The sequence below is a fragment of the Juglans microcarpa x Juglans regia genome, chromosome 2D (genome assembly GCF_004785595.1).
Source record: "Juglans microcarpa x Juglans regia isolate MS1-56 chromosome 2D, Jm3101_v1.0, whole genome shotgun sequence".
In the NCBI taxonomy this organism is placed as follows: domain Eukaryota; kingdom Viridiplantae; phylum Streptophyta; class Magnoliopsida; order Fagales; family Juglandaceae; genus Juglans; species Juglans microcarpa x Juglans regia.
Window position 1 is genome coordinate 1,942,728 of NC_054596.1, and position 22,273 is coordinate 1,965,000.

Sequence of the window (22,273 nt, forward strand, 5' to 3'; positions counted from 1 at the left end):
CGAATCCTTAGTCACTTCCCTCACCACACGTCCGGAGCCTTTATCTACCCCTCAAGTGTTTAGCTATCTCTTGAATCATGAATCTCGCATCACACATCAGACTAATTCTCTTCTTTCAGGCACTTCCATTGCAGCAAATGCCACTATTCGGAACACAAATTCTGGCTCATCTGGTGGTCGTGGCCGGGGTACTCCTTTCCGAGGCAGGGGACGAGGACGTAATTTTCGTGGTGGACGTCCTCCTCAATTCATGAATAGAGCCTCTAGTGGATCTGTGTGCCAAGTTTGTCAAAGGCCTGGACACTCAGCGCTGAATTGCTACCACCGATTTAATCACTCCTTCCAGGCTTCTCCTCCACAATCCATTGCTGCTAATTTTAGCTCCGCACCATCCACGGCCTCATCCTCCGATATTTGGTTCCCTGACACTGCAGCGACGAATCATTTTACATCAGACTTTGCTAACCTGAACTTGGATGCTGCATCGTACAGTGGTTCCGACCAAGTCAGCCTCGGTGATGGCAGCTCTCTCCCTATCCAGAACACTGGTTCTGTCCGTTTTACTTTTTCATCTGGCAATTTCTTGCTTCATAAAATGCTTCATGTGCCTTTGATCACAAAAAATCTACTGTCAGTTCGTCAATTCTGTCTTGATAACTCAGTATTTTTTGAATTTCACTCTGAATTTTTTCTTGTGAAGGATTTGCGCACCCAGGCTCCACTTCTCCAGGGACATGTTAGGAATGGCTTGTATGAACTGCCAACTGGTGTATCCACTTCATCCCTCTCGGTTTCTCCACAGGCCATGCTCGGGGAAAGAACTTCTTCATTCAACTGGCATGATCGTTTGGGTCATCCCAGCTCACGCATCACCAATTTTACTATTAAGCATTTTAATCTTCCAGTCAGTAGCTCTAGTTCGTCAGCCCTCTGTTTGGCCTGTCCCTTAGCTAAATCTCATTCTCTTCCTCATCCGCCCACCCCTACTCGATCATCTAGGCCATTTTATCTTCTGTTTTTAGATATCTGGGGACCTGCTCCTGAATTGTCAACTAATGGCTCTCGTTTCTATCTCTCTGTAGTTGATGATTATTCAAAATATATTTGGATATTTCCTTTACAATCCAAGTCTACTGTTTCTCAAATCTTTGTTGCCTTTCTTCAATTTGTACGCAATTTCTTTTCTTCCAATATTGCTTCTGTACAAACTGATTGGGGTGGTGAGTTTAGACCATTACAAAAAATTTGTCAAACAAATGGAATTTTGCATCGTGTGACATGTCCGTATTCTCATGCTCAAAATGGCACTGTAGAACGTCGACATCGTCACATTGTGGAAACCGAGCTTGCTCTTATGGCTCATGCATCAGTTCCACAAAAATATTGGGCCAATGCCTTTTCCACGGCGGTTTTCTTGATCAACCGTATGCCTACTCCTGTTCTTCAAAATAAATCACCTTATCAACTTCTCTTTCTTCGAGATCCTGATTATAAATTTTTACGTGTCTTTGGGTGTCAATGTTGGCCTAACTTGCGTCCTTTCACTCGTAGTACTATTTATTCATACTTTCACCACACCAGTACAATACTTAAGTAGTACTGATCATTCAAGGTCCTTGAGGTGGCTGGCAACGGCGAAATACGCTATTTTTATTACACTTGATGGGCTTTTGTTTTCCTATGCATTTGCTATACGCGGGATTGTCCCCACGCTTTCCGCATATTAAATGCTTGTTGGGATCCCCGGCTTGGCCACCATTATAACCTGCATGAACTGATAAATGAATATAACTACACAATTAGGTCTGTCTTTATATTTAATAGCCAATGCAAAATTATCAGTTATCCCTAATAATTGCATCAACAGATAAAATTATATATTCTACAACTGCCATCTCTATTTTCTAGTAAAATTTCTGAATATATATACCTAATACGTACGTAACGAGTTTAATTATTTGAGATCATTCATTTTAGCAGTCAATAAATTATGATATATTTCTTGATTATTGGTGCTAGCTTCTGAATCCTGGACCAGGGTATAATTCAAAACACTCTCTTCTAGTTCATGTATGCGTTATATATATATATATATATATATATATATATATATATAATCTTAACAATGTATTTAACATGATGATCATGTCTGCATGTAGAACATGCATATATAAAACACATGACATGATGAAATTATTTAAACAATTGATACACATGATGTACTGAAATTATTTAAACAATTAGTAACAAATTAAGGATTGGGAAAATCCAAATGAAAACAGTTATTGTATAAAAGCAAGAGGATAATATTTAAAATTAGGGTCATCATGAACAACTTGTATTGTAGAATAATATCTTTAAATCTTACAATAAGCAGACATGACTAAGGAATATAGAAGATGAAATTGTAGAAAAAATCTATACAACCTCCTACTATTCACACTACCTCCACACACCACACTTTTTTTAATTTTTATTATTTTATCAAATATTTAATATATAAATAATGAGTAGAAAAATTGAATTAGTTTAAAAAGAATAAACTCTAAAAAAAATTAAAAAAAATGTAGTGTGTAGAGGTTGGGAAAGATTATGAAAATAGAAAGCAAATAAAAAATGTGTGCTCTCACCACCGGCCTCATGATCATGAGCAGCCAATTCACGAGCCATAATTGAAGGGGACGAGAAAAGAAGGAAAGTCAGGAGAATGCAGCAAATGAGCGAGATAGTCTTCATTTTGGTGATTGCAGATTAGATTGTGCGTGTTGAGGCCATTGTCCTCTAGCTAGCACTCCTATTTATAGGTCCATTTAAGTGTGAATTTGTGCTTAATTGGCCTAGACGCTTTAATTTAATAGACAAAAGGAGGTCTGATTTTCTTCATTTGATAATATTTGGCATAATATAATATTAAAGTAAATCTATTCATTATTATTTTTCTTATCGTTCTTTCATCATGATATTAGATTATGAGAAGATAATGAGAATTGAAATAATGAATAGTAGTTTTTAATATAATTAAAAAAATTGAAAATAGCCACAAAAATAACCATAATAAATAAAAGCAAAAGCTACCTTTAATTGTCAGAAAAGATGATTTTTTTAATCAAGAAAAATGAAAGAATGAAAACCTATCAATTGACTAGAAAATTAATTGATTACCGACGTAATGGCATATTAATTCTTTCCTTTATTTTATATAGTTCTTGTTTTAAATCCCTCATGATTACCAAATTTATAATTCCGATTTCTGAAATTCTTACCCTACTTCCTAATAAATTCAATAGTACTCAAAACAGATTATAATATTATGAAGAATATATCATCTAAATATATATATTTAAAGATTAATACTAAATATATTATATATTTATATATGCGAACACATGCACACAGCCAACTTACCTACCGGGAATAGTGAAAAGAAAGAAGATTGTACGTACAGATCATCTATATATTAATTAAGATTACTAGAGATTGGCCCCAACTGATCGATCTCTCTGATTTTTGGAGACCATAATGGCCGACATGCTTATCTTGTTATATATGTAACATCTAAATCAAATAAACAAAAGTTAATGCTGGTGGGCTGCCTACTACATGCACATGATCGATCGAGCCTGCCTTTAGTTAATTGGCTTTCGTCATCCCTATTGCGTAATACTGCATGATGAAAGCTTGTCCCAGTCTATTCACGTGTTTACTTTTTCTTTTTCCCCTTGGAATGTATCCCTTCCATATGTCGAATAATTATCGAGTTATATATTCAACCAAAAAAAAAAAAAAAGGAATAATTGTCGAGCTGCTGCAGTACTATTTGGCAAATAGAATTTTTTTTTTTTTTTCCTAAAGCAAGCTTGATCATTGGAAACAACTTACAGAAATAAAGAGTTACTAGTTATAGATCAACTACTAAATAGAAGTATTACAAGTTTGATCAAAACAAAGAAAGGGTTATTTCCACTGTAGAAATCAAGCACATTGTTCGTTGCGGCCCATAGTACTAAGATATGCACCCATCGATTTTGATGTTGATAAATTTTATGAGAGGTCCATTTCTAAAAGGATTTTAGAAGAAAGATGCAATCTGAAATTACATCGTAAATGAACCACTATGTGGAAGAGGAAGGATTGATGAGTGCATCAGCCACCACTTGACAATCACCTTCAATTACTATGTTTGGAATCTGTCTTTGAAGAGCCTCTTCAATGGCTAGTTTAGCATATGGCTTCCTCGAAAACTGGGTTGGTGGAAGCAATCTGGCAGTAAAGATCAGCTCCCATGTGGTGGATCCGTAGATAGCAGCTACTGTTGAAGAAGAGCTTCTTACTGCTATATCATAGGGGACGAAGAAAATAAAAACTCATTTTTATTAAGCAAAATTTATCTATTTGAAATTTTTATCTGAAAAATTATTGAGACTTGTACCAGTATTTGAGAGTAGCCAGTAAATTATTTTTTCAAGAAAATTTATTTTCATGTTCCTTTATCAATAACATAGCTTTTTGGGATCCTGATATCTCTCTTTGGAATTTGGCAAACCTTGCTCGGGATAGAGGGGTAGAGGAGTTATTAGCCAGATTTATTGTAATTGCTTAAGGGATTTGGTATAGAAGAAATAAATTTCTCTATGAGCATGTGTCTATGCAAATTAATGTAATAGTGAATAATGCTTTGAATATTCAGCATGAGTATAAGCATTTGGAAGTCCTTGATGTTTCTAATAAGAAGATAAATAGAGTTCTGTCTTGGCATCCTCCTCTTATTGGATTTTTGAAGTTGAATGTTGATGGGGCTATCTTTTATGATCAGAATTCTACAAGAGTGAGGGTACTTCTTAGAGATCATAATGGTGATGTTGTCGTAGCTTGTAGTAAAGTTGAAAGTGAAGTCTCTTCTACAGAATTTATTGAAGCTACTGCTTTGTTAAGGGGATTACAACTATGTGCTCAATAGAGAGTTTTAAAAGTGTTACTATAATCTGATTGTTTGATACTTGTTTATGCTTTGAATGATATATCTGAGTTTCTAACAGACTTTAATTTTATTCTACAAGATATTCGTAAATTCATGAGGGGTTTTCAAGAAGCAAAAGCCGTTCATGTTCATCGGTTGGGCAACATGGCTGCTCATCAATTGGTAAGACATGCTTGAGAAGTTGATGATGTTGTGATGTGGTGGGACTATTATCCTTCTTTTATAAGTCAAGCTATTTGGTTTGATAAGAATTCTATTTGTAAGGATTTTAATTGACATTAATGAATGTTTTCAGTTAAAAAAAAAAAGAAAAAAAACATAGCTTTGATATGATAGGCTACAAGAGGCTCGAGCAATAGAGTGGGCCTTGGCCCAGATTCCTAATAATGATGAGATGGGTTTGCAGGCCCAGATTCCTAATAATGATGAAATAGGTTTGCAGTGGAGGAAATGGGATTCGAGTCCAATGTTGTTTTTATAATATTATGGGCTTCATCTTACACTTACTCTCAAAACCCAACTGAAAATAATGGAGGATGTTTGCTGTTATCAAGTTCATACATGATTGTTTCTTTAAATGGAAAATTCTTCTAGTAAGCAATTTTGCGCACCAAATTTTGTACCGATATTAAATATAAGATATTTATTTAATAAAATAGTATAAATTGAAAACGAAAATAATTTTTGTGAGATAAAAAACCTTCTTTTTCTCTCAATTTTTTTCTTTTATTTTTTTAATAAAAAAACTATGTAAATGTTAGTATGTGGTTTGGGACACTTGTACCTAGCAAGCCTCTTCTTAAATTCTTACGTACAACCAAAAAATTCGTCCGCAAAATTATAAGGTGATTATATCATACATGTACGTATTGCATTGCCATAGAGAAAGTAAGAAGTAGATCCAAAACATCAAGAAATTAATATTTTAAGTGTCTGAATTGATAAGTTATATCAATGGATGACCATGCATTCATGGACATGAAGGCCATATATATATATATATGCTAATTTTCAGATTATGCAAAATTTGAGCTAAAGTTAATCAATGCTGGATGGTGGAGTAGTACGTACATTAAAATTAAAGCAAATTATAAATGAGATCAGTATACAGTAGCGAGCTGCATAGAGAATGGTTCCAATGATCATCCATTGATAAATTTTTTTATAACATTAATAAATTTCACAATATAAATATTATGTATTTAATGCACCAAATTATAAATGGCAAAACACTTCTAATTTAACGGACAGCATTTGATCAAGCTTTTGACATCTACTAATTATTATATGCAAGATACTTGAATTGCCACATATATACACACACGCACACCTAATTATAATTTGCTTCGTGACCATGAAATGTGTATATGTATATCTGTTATGTATATCTATATAATATTTGAGATGATCACGCAAACTCTCAAGGGGACTCATGCATCGAGTTTACAAGATATAGTAAATTCCTTGACAAAACAATGGACATTGCAACAATAAATACATGAATTGATTTCTATCTGTTGAGAGGATATTATACGTATATAGTATTGCGTACTAATTAATACTGCATGATCGAAGCTTGTCCGAGTCTATTCACGTGTTTGCTAATTTATTCATTTATTTATCAAATTATATATGCTACGTGGATGTATATTGTGGTGTATAATTCTCAGAATATAGTTTTTCAAAGCATAATATAAATATTACACATATATATAGGTAATTAAAATGTACACGCGGTACGTAAACAATCCCTTTATAAGTATGCGTACGTTTCAAGCATTAACTACGAAATTACTTATACGCATTTACATAACAAGTAGCATCATTTTCCACCCAATTGACATGATATATATATATATATAACCAAAACTAGTTTAAAGAATTAAATTTTAATTTTTTTTTAATATGACATATTGTTAGCGTAATGTATATGTTTGGAGAGCGAAACTTTGAAAAAATGGTTTGATTTAGGCCGGTTCAAATTGAGTCGGTAAGAAATCAAATCGATTTTAGTAAACCATTTAAATCGTTCACCGAACATTTTAATTGATTGATTCAGATCAATTTTAGCCCATTTTAGACCGATTTTAACCGATTCAAAATTGTCTTTATTTTTAAGTTGTCTTGTACAAAAATATGATAAAACTAAACATATATTAATTTTGTATTTAATAAGAATCGTAGAGAAATTGAAAGATAAGATATGTAGTTCTTTATTTTTTTTAGTTGAACAAAAATATTAGGAGATGAATGAGTGTTTTGTATTAAATTTGTGGTTGTACATAAAATGCTACATTTGTCATGTTCTTATATCTAATTAATGGTCTTTATCTTCTTCATATATGAGGAAAAAAGTGTCGATAATTGAGGTTAAATTCATAACTGGGCTTCGATCATGATGATATCCTCTGAACCAAATATGATAACTGGGCTCAGCTAGAATATTATTTGGGTTTGAGGGCTCTGCTACTACTAATACTACATCGTTGTGCCGAGAAGATCATGGGATATAGCTTTTAATTGCCATACCACACTGGCTCTTCACAATTGATAAATGATTAATATATATATATATATATATCTCTATGTATTGCAATATTTCAATTAGAAAGAAAGATATATATAGATCTATAACATTAAAAAAAATTATTAAATACTTGATGTATTAGGATCACAACAAGCTGATCACCGAAACTATGTCGGTCAGCTCGATCTTTTTATATATTGGCACACGACAGGATATGATCAAGATGCAGCATATTTTATATATATGTTTCCATACTACAAAGGAAGCTCGATCGATCGATCTAGCTCCATTACAATATTAATCATGGTGTCAAACTAAATACATCCTAATATTTATTCTCAAAGCATTACAATATGAGTACTACTTCATGTAACTTTAGTAGTACTATTTATTCTTACTTTCACCACACCACAATAATTAAGTAGTACTGATTCAAGGTCGTCCTTGAGGTGGCTTGCAACGCGTACGGCCATATGTACTACTGTTTGGATCATACTTGATGGACCGCTTTGGGTTTCGTATGCAAGAACTATATTGAGGATTGCCAGGCTTTCCGCATGATGGTATTGCTGGCTTGTTGCGATTCTTGGTTACTGCGGGAGGAATACCTACATCGATCGAAAATAACTAGATTAGCTCTAATTTATATATATATTCACTCACTCATCTGTCACGATAATTGCATCATAGGATAAATATCGTACCATGATTATTTTTCCTGTTATGTGTCTTCTCATATGATCACTAAGTACCATATATGATTATTTTCTAGTACTAAAGTTTCTCATGAATATATAATAATATAATATATGATACCTAATAATTGGTTAATTAAGAGTCTTGAAGACTAATTTTAATTAGCATGCAGCGCAGCGAAGAGATTGTTCTATATATATATATATCCTTTCGTTTTATATCTGTGATAAAATCTTATCGTGAATACTAACGTTAATATATATTATGTACAGAGCAAGTTTACATGCAATATTGTAAAATAATTTAAAAATATTATTATATCTAAAAACTAGAATCATCTTGATGATGAACAAGTACTACTACAACTTGTTATGTAAAATTGACTAATGAATGCAAATTAAGCCAGATTAGAAATTTGAGGTAGATCTCACCATCCCGATCAGCCAGCTCGCGAGCCACAATAATTGAAGGGGAGTACGAGAAAAGAAGGGTAGCCAGCAGAATGCAAATGATAACGATAGCCTTCATTTTAGGATATATTGTTGGTTGGATTGATGATCTGTATGTGCAAAGGCCCTTTCCCTACACTCGTATTTATAGGCCATTCCAAGTGCATCTTGACCTTGACGCGTACGTGCGCATATATAGTAAGCTAAGGCGCCAAAGGGAGTGGGATGTTTTCGTCATTTGATAATACACGTAATGATCAGAACAGGCCAAGTTTGAAGGGTATGGCCAAAGAGAAATGTATATCAATAAAGAGTGTAATTTTATAAAATTAAATTCATAATTTGACATATCATGAAACGTTATATTTATTTTATAATAAAAATAATTTTATAATTTAACATATTATATCAATTCATATCAATTTATGAATTTATTTTTATAAAAATAATTGTAACTTAAGCATTTCTGAACAAAACTGTGAAAGTCACCTTTATTTTTTGTAGATGTGTTCACGTTCTAAATGAAGCATGCATATTACTCACCTAATTTTGAAGCCAACCCCCAAGTAAATACGTTCTTTCAGTTATCTTTTGTACATTTTTTTAATCACCCCAACCGAAAAAACAAATGCATTCGTCACGTGAATTCATTGCGACAAAAAATAAAGCCTTGTAATTATTTCGTATATAGACCTCGTTTATTTTTACAGATGAGATGAGATGAGATGAGATGAAATGAGTTAAATTTAAAAGTTGAATAAAATATTATTAGAATAAACGTTGTAATTACTTGATTACACAAATGTACAGTTAGATCGAGCAACCCAACATCGAGTAGTGGTATATATCAAAAAGATAATGATAAGGTTATTACTCTCTTACTACTCATTTACTACTTATATATATTTGAAGTTTTTAATTTTTTTTTATCATTTTCTTTTAAATATTTTTTTAACATTTTTTATTATTAAAAAAAAATATAATTTTACTAATAGAGAATGGTAACATGTTTGAAATTAACTTTCTTTATTAATTAATTTACAGGGCTTTGCTGCTAATATTACTGGGAGATCAGTATGTTGGGCCGCGCAAGTAAGAGTGTCGACCTTCGCGGTAAGTCCTAACATTGATTAAGGTACCGTTTGAACAGTGAGTTTAGATTAAAGTTAAAAATTAAATAAAATATTATTTTTTTAATATTATTATTATTTTAAAAATTAAAAAATTTAAATTATTTATTATATTTTGTGTAAGAATTTAAAAAAATTATAATAATAAGATGAGATAAGACGAAATATTTTTACTATCAAACGGGATCTAAGAGCATTAGCCAAATATCAGTGCCTAGCCAAATTTTGCCTAAGTAACTCAAAAGTGATCTTCATTAGAGTAATCAAAACTCCAAGACTCAATTTTTGAGCTACAGTAAATTCATTAATTTCTCTAAATTTGATCAGTTACTATTCATCTCTAAAATAATATTTTATTCTAAAAGTATTATTGATGGCTACTATTAGATAATTAGGTTGAGAAAAAAATAGTGAAAAACTAATAATTTTAAGTAAAAATTAAATTATTAATTAATATATAGTGTATTTGTAAAATATAAAAATTAAAAAAATATATTATTAAAATATTTAATATTTTATTATTATTTTAATCTAATGCGGATTAAACTTTTCTAAGAGCACTCTCATTGGATTAGTTAAAAGCGAAATCTAATGAGAATTTAGCTATTAAACTATAAAATATATCACATTAAAATAGTTATATTCCAAATATTTAGAATATAGCTACAGTAACTTTTAAAGTAATTTCAAATTTGAAAGACACTGTTTATTCATCAAATCTATTTTATATCATTTATTTCTCTCTCTCGAGGTGTCCATCAACGTCTTTTTAGTTTCTATTTTTAATCCATAATTTAATTAGAATATGATTACTAATTAATATATAATATTATGAATAGTAAAATATGATAAAATAAAATAATTTTATAATTAAAATATTTTTAAAATTATTAATTACTCATAAATAAATAGATAATCTAATATAGAGATTTAATGTGAATAGTTAAAGTTAAATTTATCTTGTTTTATTTTATTATCATATAATAAAAAAATAAATATTTTAATATAAAGATTTATGTGAATAAAATAATTAAAATTAAAATTAATCTTATATTTATAAAAAATATATTTTAATTTTAACTAATCTAATAATTTTCACTTTATTCAAAACTTCAACTTTTAGTACTTTAGCATGGACTTTCAGTGTCGGAGTTTCGGCTTTTACTATACGTGGCTTGCTCTTGAGAACCCACTCCTATTTATAGGCCATTCCAACTTTCAAGTCACGTGGACTTGTGCTTGACTTTGTCGCGTGTAATCAGGACAGGCCAAGTTTGAGGGGTATGACCATTTGATCAAAAGCGAAGCTAGCAAAGCTGCAAACGTTACCTTTAATTGGAAGATAAAAGATTCTTCTTTTTTTCTTTTTCTTTCTTTTTAATATTTTATAGATAATAGTCCTTGTATCGCTCTTGAGAGTAGTCAAAAAACTATTGGACCAAAAAATATATTTATAAGTGTGTTTATTAATACAATATTAAATATATCATCGATGTGAATAAAGAAAGAGAAATATTGTTTTCTTTTTAAAAAAAAAATCAGGTAAGGAAAAGCCTAGTCTGTCACTTCCATGGTACCGCTCAACTGTATTGCTCGGAAATTTTTTTTTAAATTTTTTTTACTTAGTGATTAAGAAAATGATTTTAAATGTATTGACATATTTTTTTATTTTTTAAAAATATTTAATATATATAAAAAATGTGAAAAGAAAAATGAAGAAAAAATAAAAACTCAAAAAGTGTCGAGCGGGCTACTTTAGGCGGCAGAGCAGTCCGACTCTTCATGTAATAGATTAGGGCTGCAACCCGACCAAACCGTCTAGTATTTGGGCTCGACCCGACCCGACACACACGTTTGTTGGAAAGAACTCGACCTGATATCGGGTCAACCCGTTTAAATTTTCCTTTAAATGATTAGCGACTTTGATCTCAATATCAGAATTATTTTGTGTTCTTGGCATACCCAAACAAACAAAAATCAAGATCAGTGAGTTTGATTTTAGGAACCACAGCACCTACACGACGAAAGTCTGATGGGGGCAACAACACGAAACCAAAATAAAGGAAAGATTGAATCGGAAGTAGATCTATTTCATTTAACTTTTGAGGTGGAACCAAAAAAAGGAAGACTTGTAGTCAATGAGTCATGCCAAAAAAAAAAAAAAAGGAAAAGTAGTGAAGTACTAACCACACGTTTATGTTTTTTTTTTTTTTTTTTTAATAATAATAGTGCTACTACCTTACTACTACTCATTTACTACCCAATTTATATTTAATTTTTTTTAATTTTTTATTTTACTTAATGATTAAGGAAGTGAGTATTAATAAAGTTATATATTTTTTTTTAATTTTTTCTTAGTGATTAAGGATGTTAAAAAAATATTTAAAAGAAACTGATAAAAAAAAAAAATTGAAATGTAGATGGGTAGTAATAAGGTGGTAATCCTATCACTACCCTTTTTTTTCCATCATGATACAAGGTCTGTGGTCCATTTAAACACGATGATAAGGATGAAGTAGTATTTTTCAGTCCTCTAGAACACTCACCCTTTAGTATTTCTCTCAAAGTTGAGGGAGATGGAGCAAGATGTCAGCGCTTCAATCTCATCGACAATGAACTCGTCAAAAGGAATGGGTTGGGAAGAATAAGGAGTTGGGTTGCTTCGGCAGTGAACTCATAGAAGAACATGTTGCTTGGGGAAAGGATTGGGTTGGGAAGATAGAGGAGTTGGGTTGCTTTGGCAGTGAACTCGTCGAAGAACATGTTGCTTGGGTTGGGAAGACAGGGAATGAGGAAGAGAATGGGGAGGCAAGCTAGGGTTTCTACATTCGGATTGCTTAAAATACGACTTGCGGGTTGAAACCGGCATTTCACGGGTTCAACCCGAAAATATTTTTAAAAATGCCGGTTTCAACCCGAAAATATTTTTAACCCGCATTTTATCGGTCGGGTCATTCGGCCAGATTGGATATGAAGGTTTCCTGCCCAGGCCTATAATGGATTATACAATAAGCAATGTGTTTATTGACTTAATTATAAGTAATAAAACTTTTGGTATTTGAAGTTTTTGATCAATAAGATGTTTGGATTAAGACTTAATTATCACATTTGCAAATAAATTTACCAATACAGACCCAAAGTAATGTCCATGTATATCCACAACTTAACAAAGTATACAAAATATTCTCATTCAATATGACCAACATTAATTTAGCAATAATTATGCATGCAATGAATTTAAAAATTCTCAGATTCTCACATTTGAGAATTCATAATTAATACAGATCTATTAAAGTCATAGTACTGATCACTACTGAGACGAAATGTCATGCAGAAACTGACATGATCTACAAATATTGACAAGCGAATTACTCGATAGAAGCAGTTGAAAAATAAAAAAAAATAAAAACTCATTTTTTATTACGCAAAACTAATCTATTCGAGATTTTTATCTAAAAAATTATTGAGACTTGTACCAGTATTTGAGAGTAGCAAATAAATTATTTTTTCAAGAAAATTTATTTTCATGTTCCTTTATCGATAACATAGCTTTTTGGGATCTTGATATCTCTTTTTGGGATTTGGCAAACCTTGCTCGGAGTAGAAGGGCAGAGGAGTTACTGGCCATATTTATTGTAATTGCTTAAGGGATTTAGTATAGAAGAAATAAATTTCTCTATGAGCATGTGTCTATGCAAATTAATGTACTAGTGAATAATGCTTTGAATATTCAACATGAATATAAGCATTTGGAAGTCCTTGATGTTTCTAATAAGAAGTTAAATAGAGTTGTCTTGGCAGCTTCCTCCTATTAGATTTTTGAAGTTGAATGTTAATGGGGCTACCTTTTGTGATCAAAATTCTACAGGGGTGACGGTACTTCTTAGAGATCATAATGGTGATATTGTAGTGGCTTGTAGTAAAACTAAAAGGGAAGTCTCTTCTGCAGATTTATTGAAGCTACTGCTTTATTAAAGAGATTACAATTATGTGCTCAATGGAGAGTTTCAAAAGTATTACTAGAATCTGATTGTTTGATACTTGTTCATACTTTGAATGATATATCTGAGTTTCTAACATACTTTAATTTTATTCTACAAGATATTCATGGACTCATGAGAGGTTTTCAAGAAGTAAAAATCATTCATGTTCATCGGTTGGGCAACATGGCTGCTCATCAGTTGGCAAGACATGCTTGGGAAGTTGATGATGTTGTGATGTGGTGGTGGTGGGACTATTGTCCTTCTTTTTTAATTCAAGCTATTTGGCTTGATAATAATTTTGTTTGTAAGGATTCTAATTGATATTAATGAATATTTCCAGTTTATCAAAAAAAAAAAAAAAAAAAAAAGATAACATAGATTTGATATGTCAGGCTACACGAGGCTCGAGCAATAGAGTGGGCCTTAGCCCAGATTCCTAATAATGATGAGATGGGTTTGCGGTGGAGGAAATGGGATTCGAGTCCAATCTTGTTTTTATAATATTATGGGCTTCATCTTACACTTGCTCTCAAAGCCCAACTGAAAATAATGTAGGATGTTTGCTGTTATCAAATTCATACATGATTGTTTCTTTAAATGGAAAAATCTTCTAGTAAGCGATTTCGCGCACCAAATCTTATTCTGATATTAAATATAAGGTATCTGTTTAATAAAACCATACAAATTAAAGACGAAAATGATTTTTATGAGATAAAAAAACCTTCTTTTTCTCTCAAATTTTTTTTCTTTTATTTTTTTAATTAAAAAACTATGCAAGTGTTAGTATACGGTTTGGGGCACTTGTACCTAGCAAGTTTCTTCTTAAATTCTTACGTACAACCAAAAAATTCGTCCGCAAAATTATAAGGTGATTATATCATACATGTACGTATTGCATTGCCATAGAGAAAGTAAGAAGTAGATCCAAAACATCAAGAAATTAATATTTTAAGTGTCTGAATTGATAAGTGATATCAATGGATGACCATGCATTCATGGACATGAAGGCCATATATATATAATATATATATGCTAATGTTCAGATTATGCAAAATTTGAGCTAAAGTTAATCAATGCTGGATGGTGGATTAGTACGTACATTAAAATTAAAGCAGATTATAAACAGTTCTTCTACAGGTACACGAGATGGGCACACAAGGGGGAATCGGCCACCACGTCAACCGATTAAAAAAAAATGAAAAACACAAAATGCGTGAAATGAAAACCAGAGAGGGGGGGTGTTCTTCCATCCCTAAACCTTCACGATCTCTTATTAATATTTGGTCTTTTAAGGTGAGGAGAGAGAATCATTTGTCTTGACCTTTCACTCTCTCATAGAATGTTCGACCACAAACCGTGACTATGGAAATATATTTCCATGTTTGCCAAGCTAAACAAAATCCTTCTTTGCACCTTTGTGGCGGGAAGCACAGCCCAGTGCTTATGCACAGAGAGAAGAAAAACCCTAATCCCCAGTTCTCAAAGACAATACCCAAACAAAAGGTGATATTCTGGTTAAGATTTTTTCGGAAGAAGAAAGAAACTGAAAAAAAGTTAAAAAACAAAAAAAGAAAGGTCCACTAGTCGAGACAAACCCACGACCTCTTATTTCGTGATGAAGAAGATTGAAATCCAGAGAGGTCTTGCAGTGGTGAAGCTCTTCGTGGATGGGAAGCAGAGAGGTCGCCTGCTTGTGACGAAGGGGAGTGTTCGCACGAAGGGGAGGATGGGATTTCACAAGTTGAAACGAGGAGTGTTCGCACGAAGTGGATTATCTAAAAACGAAGCGTTTCTTCTGGCGTCCACGTGGAGGGCCCGGGTACGCGACGTGTACCCCTCCCGAGTGCAAATAGTTTTTTTGAATTATAAATTAGATCTGTATATAGTAGCGAGCTGCCTAGAGAATGGTTCCAATGATCATCCATTGATAAATTTTTTTTATAACATTAATAAATTTCACAATATAAATATTATGTATTTTATGCACCAAATTATAAATGGCAAAACACTTCTAATTTAACGGACAGCATTTGGTCAAGCTTTTGACATCTACTAATTATTATATGCAAGATACTTGAATTGCCACACACACACACACACACATATACACCTATAATTTGCTTCGTGACCATGAAATGTGTATATGTGTGTGTATATATGTATATCTATTATGTATATCTATATAATATTTGAGATGATCACGCAAACTCTCAAGGGGACTCATGCATCGAGTTTACAAGATATAGTAAATTCCTTGACAAAATTACAAAGGATATTGCAACATCAAATACATGAATTGATTTCTATCTGTTGAGAGGATATTATACGTATATAGTATTGCGTACTAATTAATACTGCATGATCGAAGCTTGTCCGAGTCTATTCACGTGTTTTCTAATTTATTTATTTATTTATCAAATTATATATGCTACGTCGATGTATATTGTGGTGTATAATTCTTAGAATATAGTTTTTCAAAGCATAATATAAATATTACACATATATATAGGTAATTAAAATGTACACGCGGTACGTAAACGTACAATCCCTTTATAAGTATGCGTACGTTTCAAGCCTTAACTACGAAATTACCCATACGCATTTACATAACAAGTAGCATCATTTTCCACCCAATTGACAAGATATACATATAACCAGAACTAGTTTAAAGAATTAAATTTTAAAATTTTTTTAATATGACATATTGTTGGCGTAATATATATGTTTGGAGAGCAAAACTTTGAAAAAATGGTTCGATTCAGACCAGTTCAAATTGAGTTGGTAAAAAATTGAATCGATTTTAGTAAACCATCTAAATCGTTCACCGAACATTTCAATCGACCGATTCAGATCGATTTTAGCCCATTTTAAACCGATTTTAACTGATTTAAAATTGTCTTTATTTTTAAATTGTCTAATACAAAAATATGATAGACTAAACATATATTAATTTTTTCATCATTATATTCAATAAGAATTGTGGAGAAATTGAAAGATAAGACATGGAGTTCTTTATTTTCTTTAGTTGAACAAAAATATTTGGAGATGAATGAGTGTTTTGTATTAAATTTGTAGTTGTACATAAAATACTACATTTGTCATGTTCTTATAACTAATTAATGGTCTTTTATCTTCTTCATATATGAGGAAAAAAGTGTCGATAATTGAGGTTAAATTCATAACTGGGCTTCGATCATGATGATATCCTCTTAACCAAATATGATAACTGGGCTCAGCTAGAATATTATTTGGGTTTGAGGGCTCGGAGATCATGGGATATAGCTTTTAATTGCCATACTACACTCGCTCTTCATAATTGATAAATGATTAATATATATATCTATGTATTGCAATATTTCCAAGTACGTAGAAAGAAAGATATATATAGATCTATAACACTAAAAAAAATTATTAAATACTTGATGTATTAGGATCACAACAAGCTGATCACCGAAACTATGTCGGTCAGCTCGATCTTTTTATATATTGGCACACGACAGGATATGATCAAGATGCAGCAGATTTTACATATATGTTTCCATACTGCAAAGGAAGCTCGATCGATCGATCCAGCTCCATTACAATATTAATCATGAGTACTACTTGTAACTTTAGTACTATTTATTCATACTTTCACCACACCAGTACTACAATAATTAAGTAGTACTACTGATTCAAGGTCCTTGAGGTGGCTTGCAACGGCGAAATGCGCTATTTTTATTACACTTGATGGGCCTTTGTTTTCTTATGCATTTGCTATACCCGGGTTCGCCAGGCTTTCCGCATGGTGATACTACTGGCTTGTTGGGATTCTTGCTTACGGGAGGAATTCCTGCATCGATCGAAAATAACTAGCTAGATTAGCTCTTTATATATATTCACTCACTCATTTGCCAGTACGATAATTGCATCATTGGATAAATATCGTACCATGATTATTTTCTAGTACTAAAGTTATTTCTCATGAATATATAATAATACAATATATGATACCTAGCTAATATATAATTAGTTAATTAAGAGTCTTGAAGACACACCAATTTTAATTAGCAGAGCAGCGAAGAGATTGCTCTCTCTCTCTCTCTCTCTCTCTCTCTCTGTATATATATATATATATATATATATCCTTTCGTTTTATATCTGTGATAAAATCTTAACGTGAATACTAACGTCAATATATATTACGTCCAGATCTGTAAATATGAGTAATGCTAGATACAAGTTTCAAATAGACAAGTCTTATACAAGCCTTTTATAAAACAATGAGTTCCACTAATAAATAATAGTTTTTTTTACACTATTTTCAAGTGGAGTCCACTTTTTTACAAAGGCTTGTATGGAGTTTATCTATTTAGGACTTGTACAAATAATTTCTATGTAAATATATATTCTTATTTTGTAAAATAATTTAAAAATATTCTTATTTTGTATAAGCAGGGGCAGGGGCCTGGATATAAACTAGAATCATCTTGATGATGAACAAGTACTACTACAACTTGTTATGTAAAATTGACTAATGAATGCAAATTAAACCAGATCAGAAATTTGAGGTAGATCTCACCATCCCGATCAGCCAGCTCGCGAGCCACAACAATTGAAGGGGACGAGAAAAGAAGGGTAGCCAGCAGAATGCAAATGATAACGATAGCCTTCATTTTAGGATTGTTGGTTGGATTGATGATCTGTATGCAAAGACCCTTTCTCTACACTCCTATTTATAGGCCATTCCAAGTGCATCTTGACCTTGACGCGTACGTGCGCATAGTAAGCTAAGGCCTAAGGGAGTGGGATGTTTTCGTCATTTGATAATACGCGTAATCAGAACAGGCCAAGTTTGAAAGGTATGGTCAAAGCGAAGTGTATATAATCAATAAAGAGTAATTTATGAAATTAAATTTATAATTTAACTTGTGATACCGTACATCTATTTTATAATAAATTTAATTTTATAACTTAACATATTATATCTGATCATACCAATTTATAAATTTATTTTTATAAAAATAATTGTGACTTAAGCATTTCTAACAAAACTCATGTAGAAGTCACCTTTATTTTTTGTCGATGTGTTCACGTTCTAAACGAAGCATGCATATTACTCAATCTAATTTTGAAGCCAACCCCCAAGTAGATACCACTACAACACAATTGGTTTTTAGTGACGGTTAGGAATTTGTGACGGTCTCTAGACCGTCACTAAAAGGTATTTTCTGTGACAGTTTCTGGAAACCGTCACTAAAGATAGAATGAGATGTTTTTACGTTCCAACGTATGGGAAATATGCGTTCGAACGTTACATATACGTTCGAACATTATGTCTGTTTACGTTTGAACGTAAAATGTTTTGGCGCAACCGTTCGAATGTTATTAATTTTACGTTCGAACGTAAAATGTTTGCACCAATGTTCGAACGTTAAGTAATAACATTCGAACGTTCATTGTAAATTTAAATTAAATGACTTTAATTTAAAAATTATGTGGTTTTTATTGTGCATAATTTGTGAACAAGTCTAAAAAATTGAATTGTATATATTTATATATACACACTTTGTAATATATAAATATATATTATTGATTTATATATATTTGAAATGCAGTGATTTAGTATTAAAGTTGAAAAATATAACATCAAAGAAGGTTAAAAATTGAAATTAAAAAACGATAGAAATATTCAATAATATTTTTCGTTACAAATATTAAAAATAAAATATAAAATTTGATATTAACAGTCAGATGATAACGTTATCCGCAAAAGTCGAACTCCGTACCTCCTCAGTCAAGGTATCAACCTTGTCGTTGAGGATAGTTACACGATGGGTGAGTTCGGCAACAGACGCCGATATAGCCTCGAGCGATCGATCGATCTTATGATCGATATGCGCAGTCAGCTGTGAGATGACCGCATCAACCCAAGCAGGCCGCACATCTCCTGCAGATGTACTCGGCGTATGCTGACTACTACTCCCGACATGACCTGGCTCAGGCTGCGTCGGAGGAACTAGATCCTCTACAGGGGGTGGCTGACGTCCCCTCGCCTGTCCAATGCTACGTCGATGCGTGGTCATGTCGAGGGGGCTCATCTGATCTTTGACCCGGTCCTCTGGCTGGGTCGGCACTCCCCGTGCAAGTAATAGTCGGCTGATGAGGACACCATATGGGAGATTATCCGTGGAGACGATGCTCGCCTCGTAACGGATCCTCTGAAAGATGTGCAATGGCAAATCTATAGGATCTCCACGTGCCACTCGTATCAAAAATTGTGCCCGAAGCCGACTAAATGTGGTTTTATGAGCCACAGGATCCACATTTGTTGCAACAATAAGGTGCAACATGCGGAAGAAATGCAGCAGATGGTTCTGGTTGAAGGCGTTCTTCCGCTCGATCTGCATGCGATCCCTCCCGGTGAGGATGTAGAAATCCTCGTCTCGGTCATCATCCCGAGCCTCGACGCCAGTATCCTCAGCCTCTGACTGGCCTGCATCTCTGGCTGATGCTGGCTCACATCCCCGACCAGTAGATGATGTAGAAGTGCCTACATCCTCACGGGGTGTCGAGTGTGCAAATGTCTCCACTCCTCGACGAATCCCAAGGTGCTCGCCGATGACATCTGCTGATACCTCAATGGAAACACCGCGTACAGTCACGGTGTGAGAGGATGCATCCTGAGGCATGTCACACATCCCCATATAGAATTCTTGAACCATTGAGGGGTATACCTTCCCCCTCAATGTGCAGATATTTCCCCAGCCTCTACTGAGGAAAACATCTCTCAGGTTCGTCTGCTGCCAACAGAGTTCGTCGAACTCATTAATTAAGATCTCTCGCTCTACCATAACAGTACGAGCTCCAATGCGGGCAGTGTCCGACGTGGCTCCTTCCCTCCCTCGTTTCCTAGTATGCAGTGGAAGAGCCATATCCTGAAAATAGAAAAGGAAAAAAAAAATTATTTACAATAATGCATTTTTTTGATATTAATTCTAAGATGCTCTGCCGTAACGTTCGAACGTTTTATCTATAACGTTCGAACGTAAAGATAAAACGTTCGGATGTTTATTTATACGTTCCCACGTAAAATAATGTCAATATATTTACATTCGAACGTAAAAAAATACGTTCGAATGTAACAATGTACGTTCGAACATAAGCAGTAAATAAATATTGGCTGACGTACGTTCGGACGTTAAAACAAATACGTTCGAACGTATTTGTTTTACGTGTGAACATAAATATGGACGTCCGAACGTCGAAGCATGAATATTGTAGAAAATCATTACGTTCGGATGTTATAATCAAACGTTCGAACGTGGAAGCCGTAACGGCTTTGTAATTTAAACGTCGTACGTTCGAACGTCTTGGTGAAACGTTCGAACGTTTCGATGCAGAATGGCTGAGTCGACTCAGCCATTATTGAAATCTCAAGAATTTCGCTACACGGTTCTAAATACCGAAATGTCACCGTGGAAATGAAGTATACACTTCAAGAAACATTTCTACGGTGACTATTCGGCAAATGACTAGCCGTGGTGGGCGGAAAATGAAGTTGAAAGTCTTGAAATAACTTATCCGGTTTAACACAAAACTCAATCCAAATTTCAATAAAATACATGTTACTTGAATAAAAGATGAATGCCTACCTTTAGTGACGGTTGTGGCGGAGTTGACGGCGGCGGCGAAGGAGGCGTGGCGGCGTGCAACGGAGTAGACGATGAACGTAATAGAGATGTCGTTTCGACGTTCGGTTTTGGCCTTATATACACATAACGTTCGAACGTAATTATTATTACGTTCGAACGTTATTCAATTTAATATTATATTATAAATGTTTTCTTTATAGATTACGATGTTATATAATATTATTGACAATTAGATTATTGGTTTTTTTGCGAGTGCTTGTTATATTTCTAAAGTTTAGCAATATGTTTATACATGTTGTTGTGATTTTATGCTTACTCTTGAAATAATTATGATTATTGTTTGTGAATTTTGTGAATAGTTTATGAGCTTATGGTATTTATTGATTATTTAATAAGTAGTATATAGATATAAATAGATATATAAAATGTAGAATACATATTATAGTATAAGTTAGTATATAATAAAGAATTTAATAAATAACAATTTAATATATATTATTTATTTATATATATGGTAAGTTTATATATTATATACATTTATATTCTCATCTAAAGTATTATGCTATCATACTATACAATGTAGTATATAGTTATAGATATATAAAATGTAGAATACATATTATAGTATAAGTTAGTATATAATAAAGAATTTAATAAATAACAATTTAATATATATTATTCATTTATATATATGGTAAGTTTATATATTATATACATTTATATTCTCATCTAAAGTATTATGCTATCATACTATACAATGTAGTATATAGTTATAGATATATAAAATGTTGAATACATATTATAGTATAAGTTAGTATATAATAAAGAATTTAATAAATAACAATTTAATATATATTATTCATTTATATATATGGT

At 32.6% G+C, this 22,273-nt stretch overlaps 2 long non-coding RNA genes across 2 annotated transcripts; both read right to left on the reverse strand.

Moving 5' to 3' along the window:
* Positions 1-1,678: 1,678 nt before the first annotated feature.
* LOC121249733 lies at positions 1,679-2,792 on the reverse strand. The gene is made up of 2 exons (XR_005937633.1): positions 2,631-2,792; positions 1,679-1,774 (listed from the first exon to the last, which is right to left on the reverse strand). It is a non-coding gene; the product is annotated as an uncharacterized LOC121249733 (long non-coding RNA).
* Positions 2,793-17,193: 14,401 nt separating this feature from the next.
* Positions 17,194-18,447, reverse strand: LOC121249737. Its single transcript, XR_005937637.1, has 2 exons — positions 18,325-18,447; positions 17,194-17,595 (listed from the first exon to the last, which is right to left on the reverse strand). It is a non-coding gene; the product is annotated as an uncharacterized LOC121249737 (long non-coding RNA).
* Between the last annotated feature and the right edge of the window lie 3,826 nt (positions 18,448-22,273).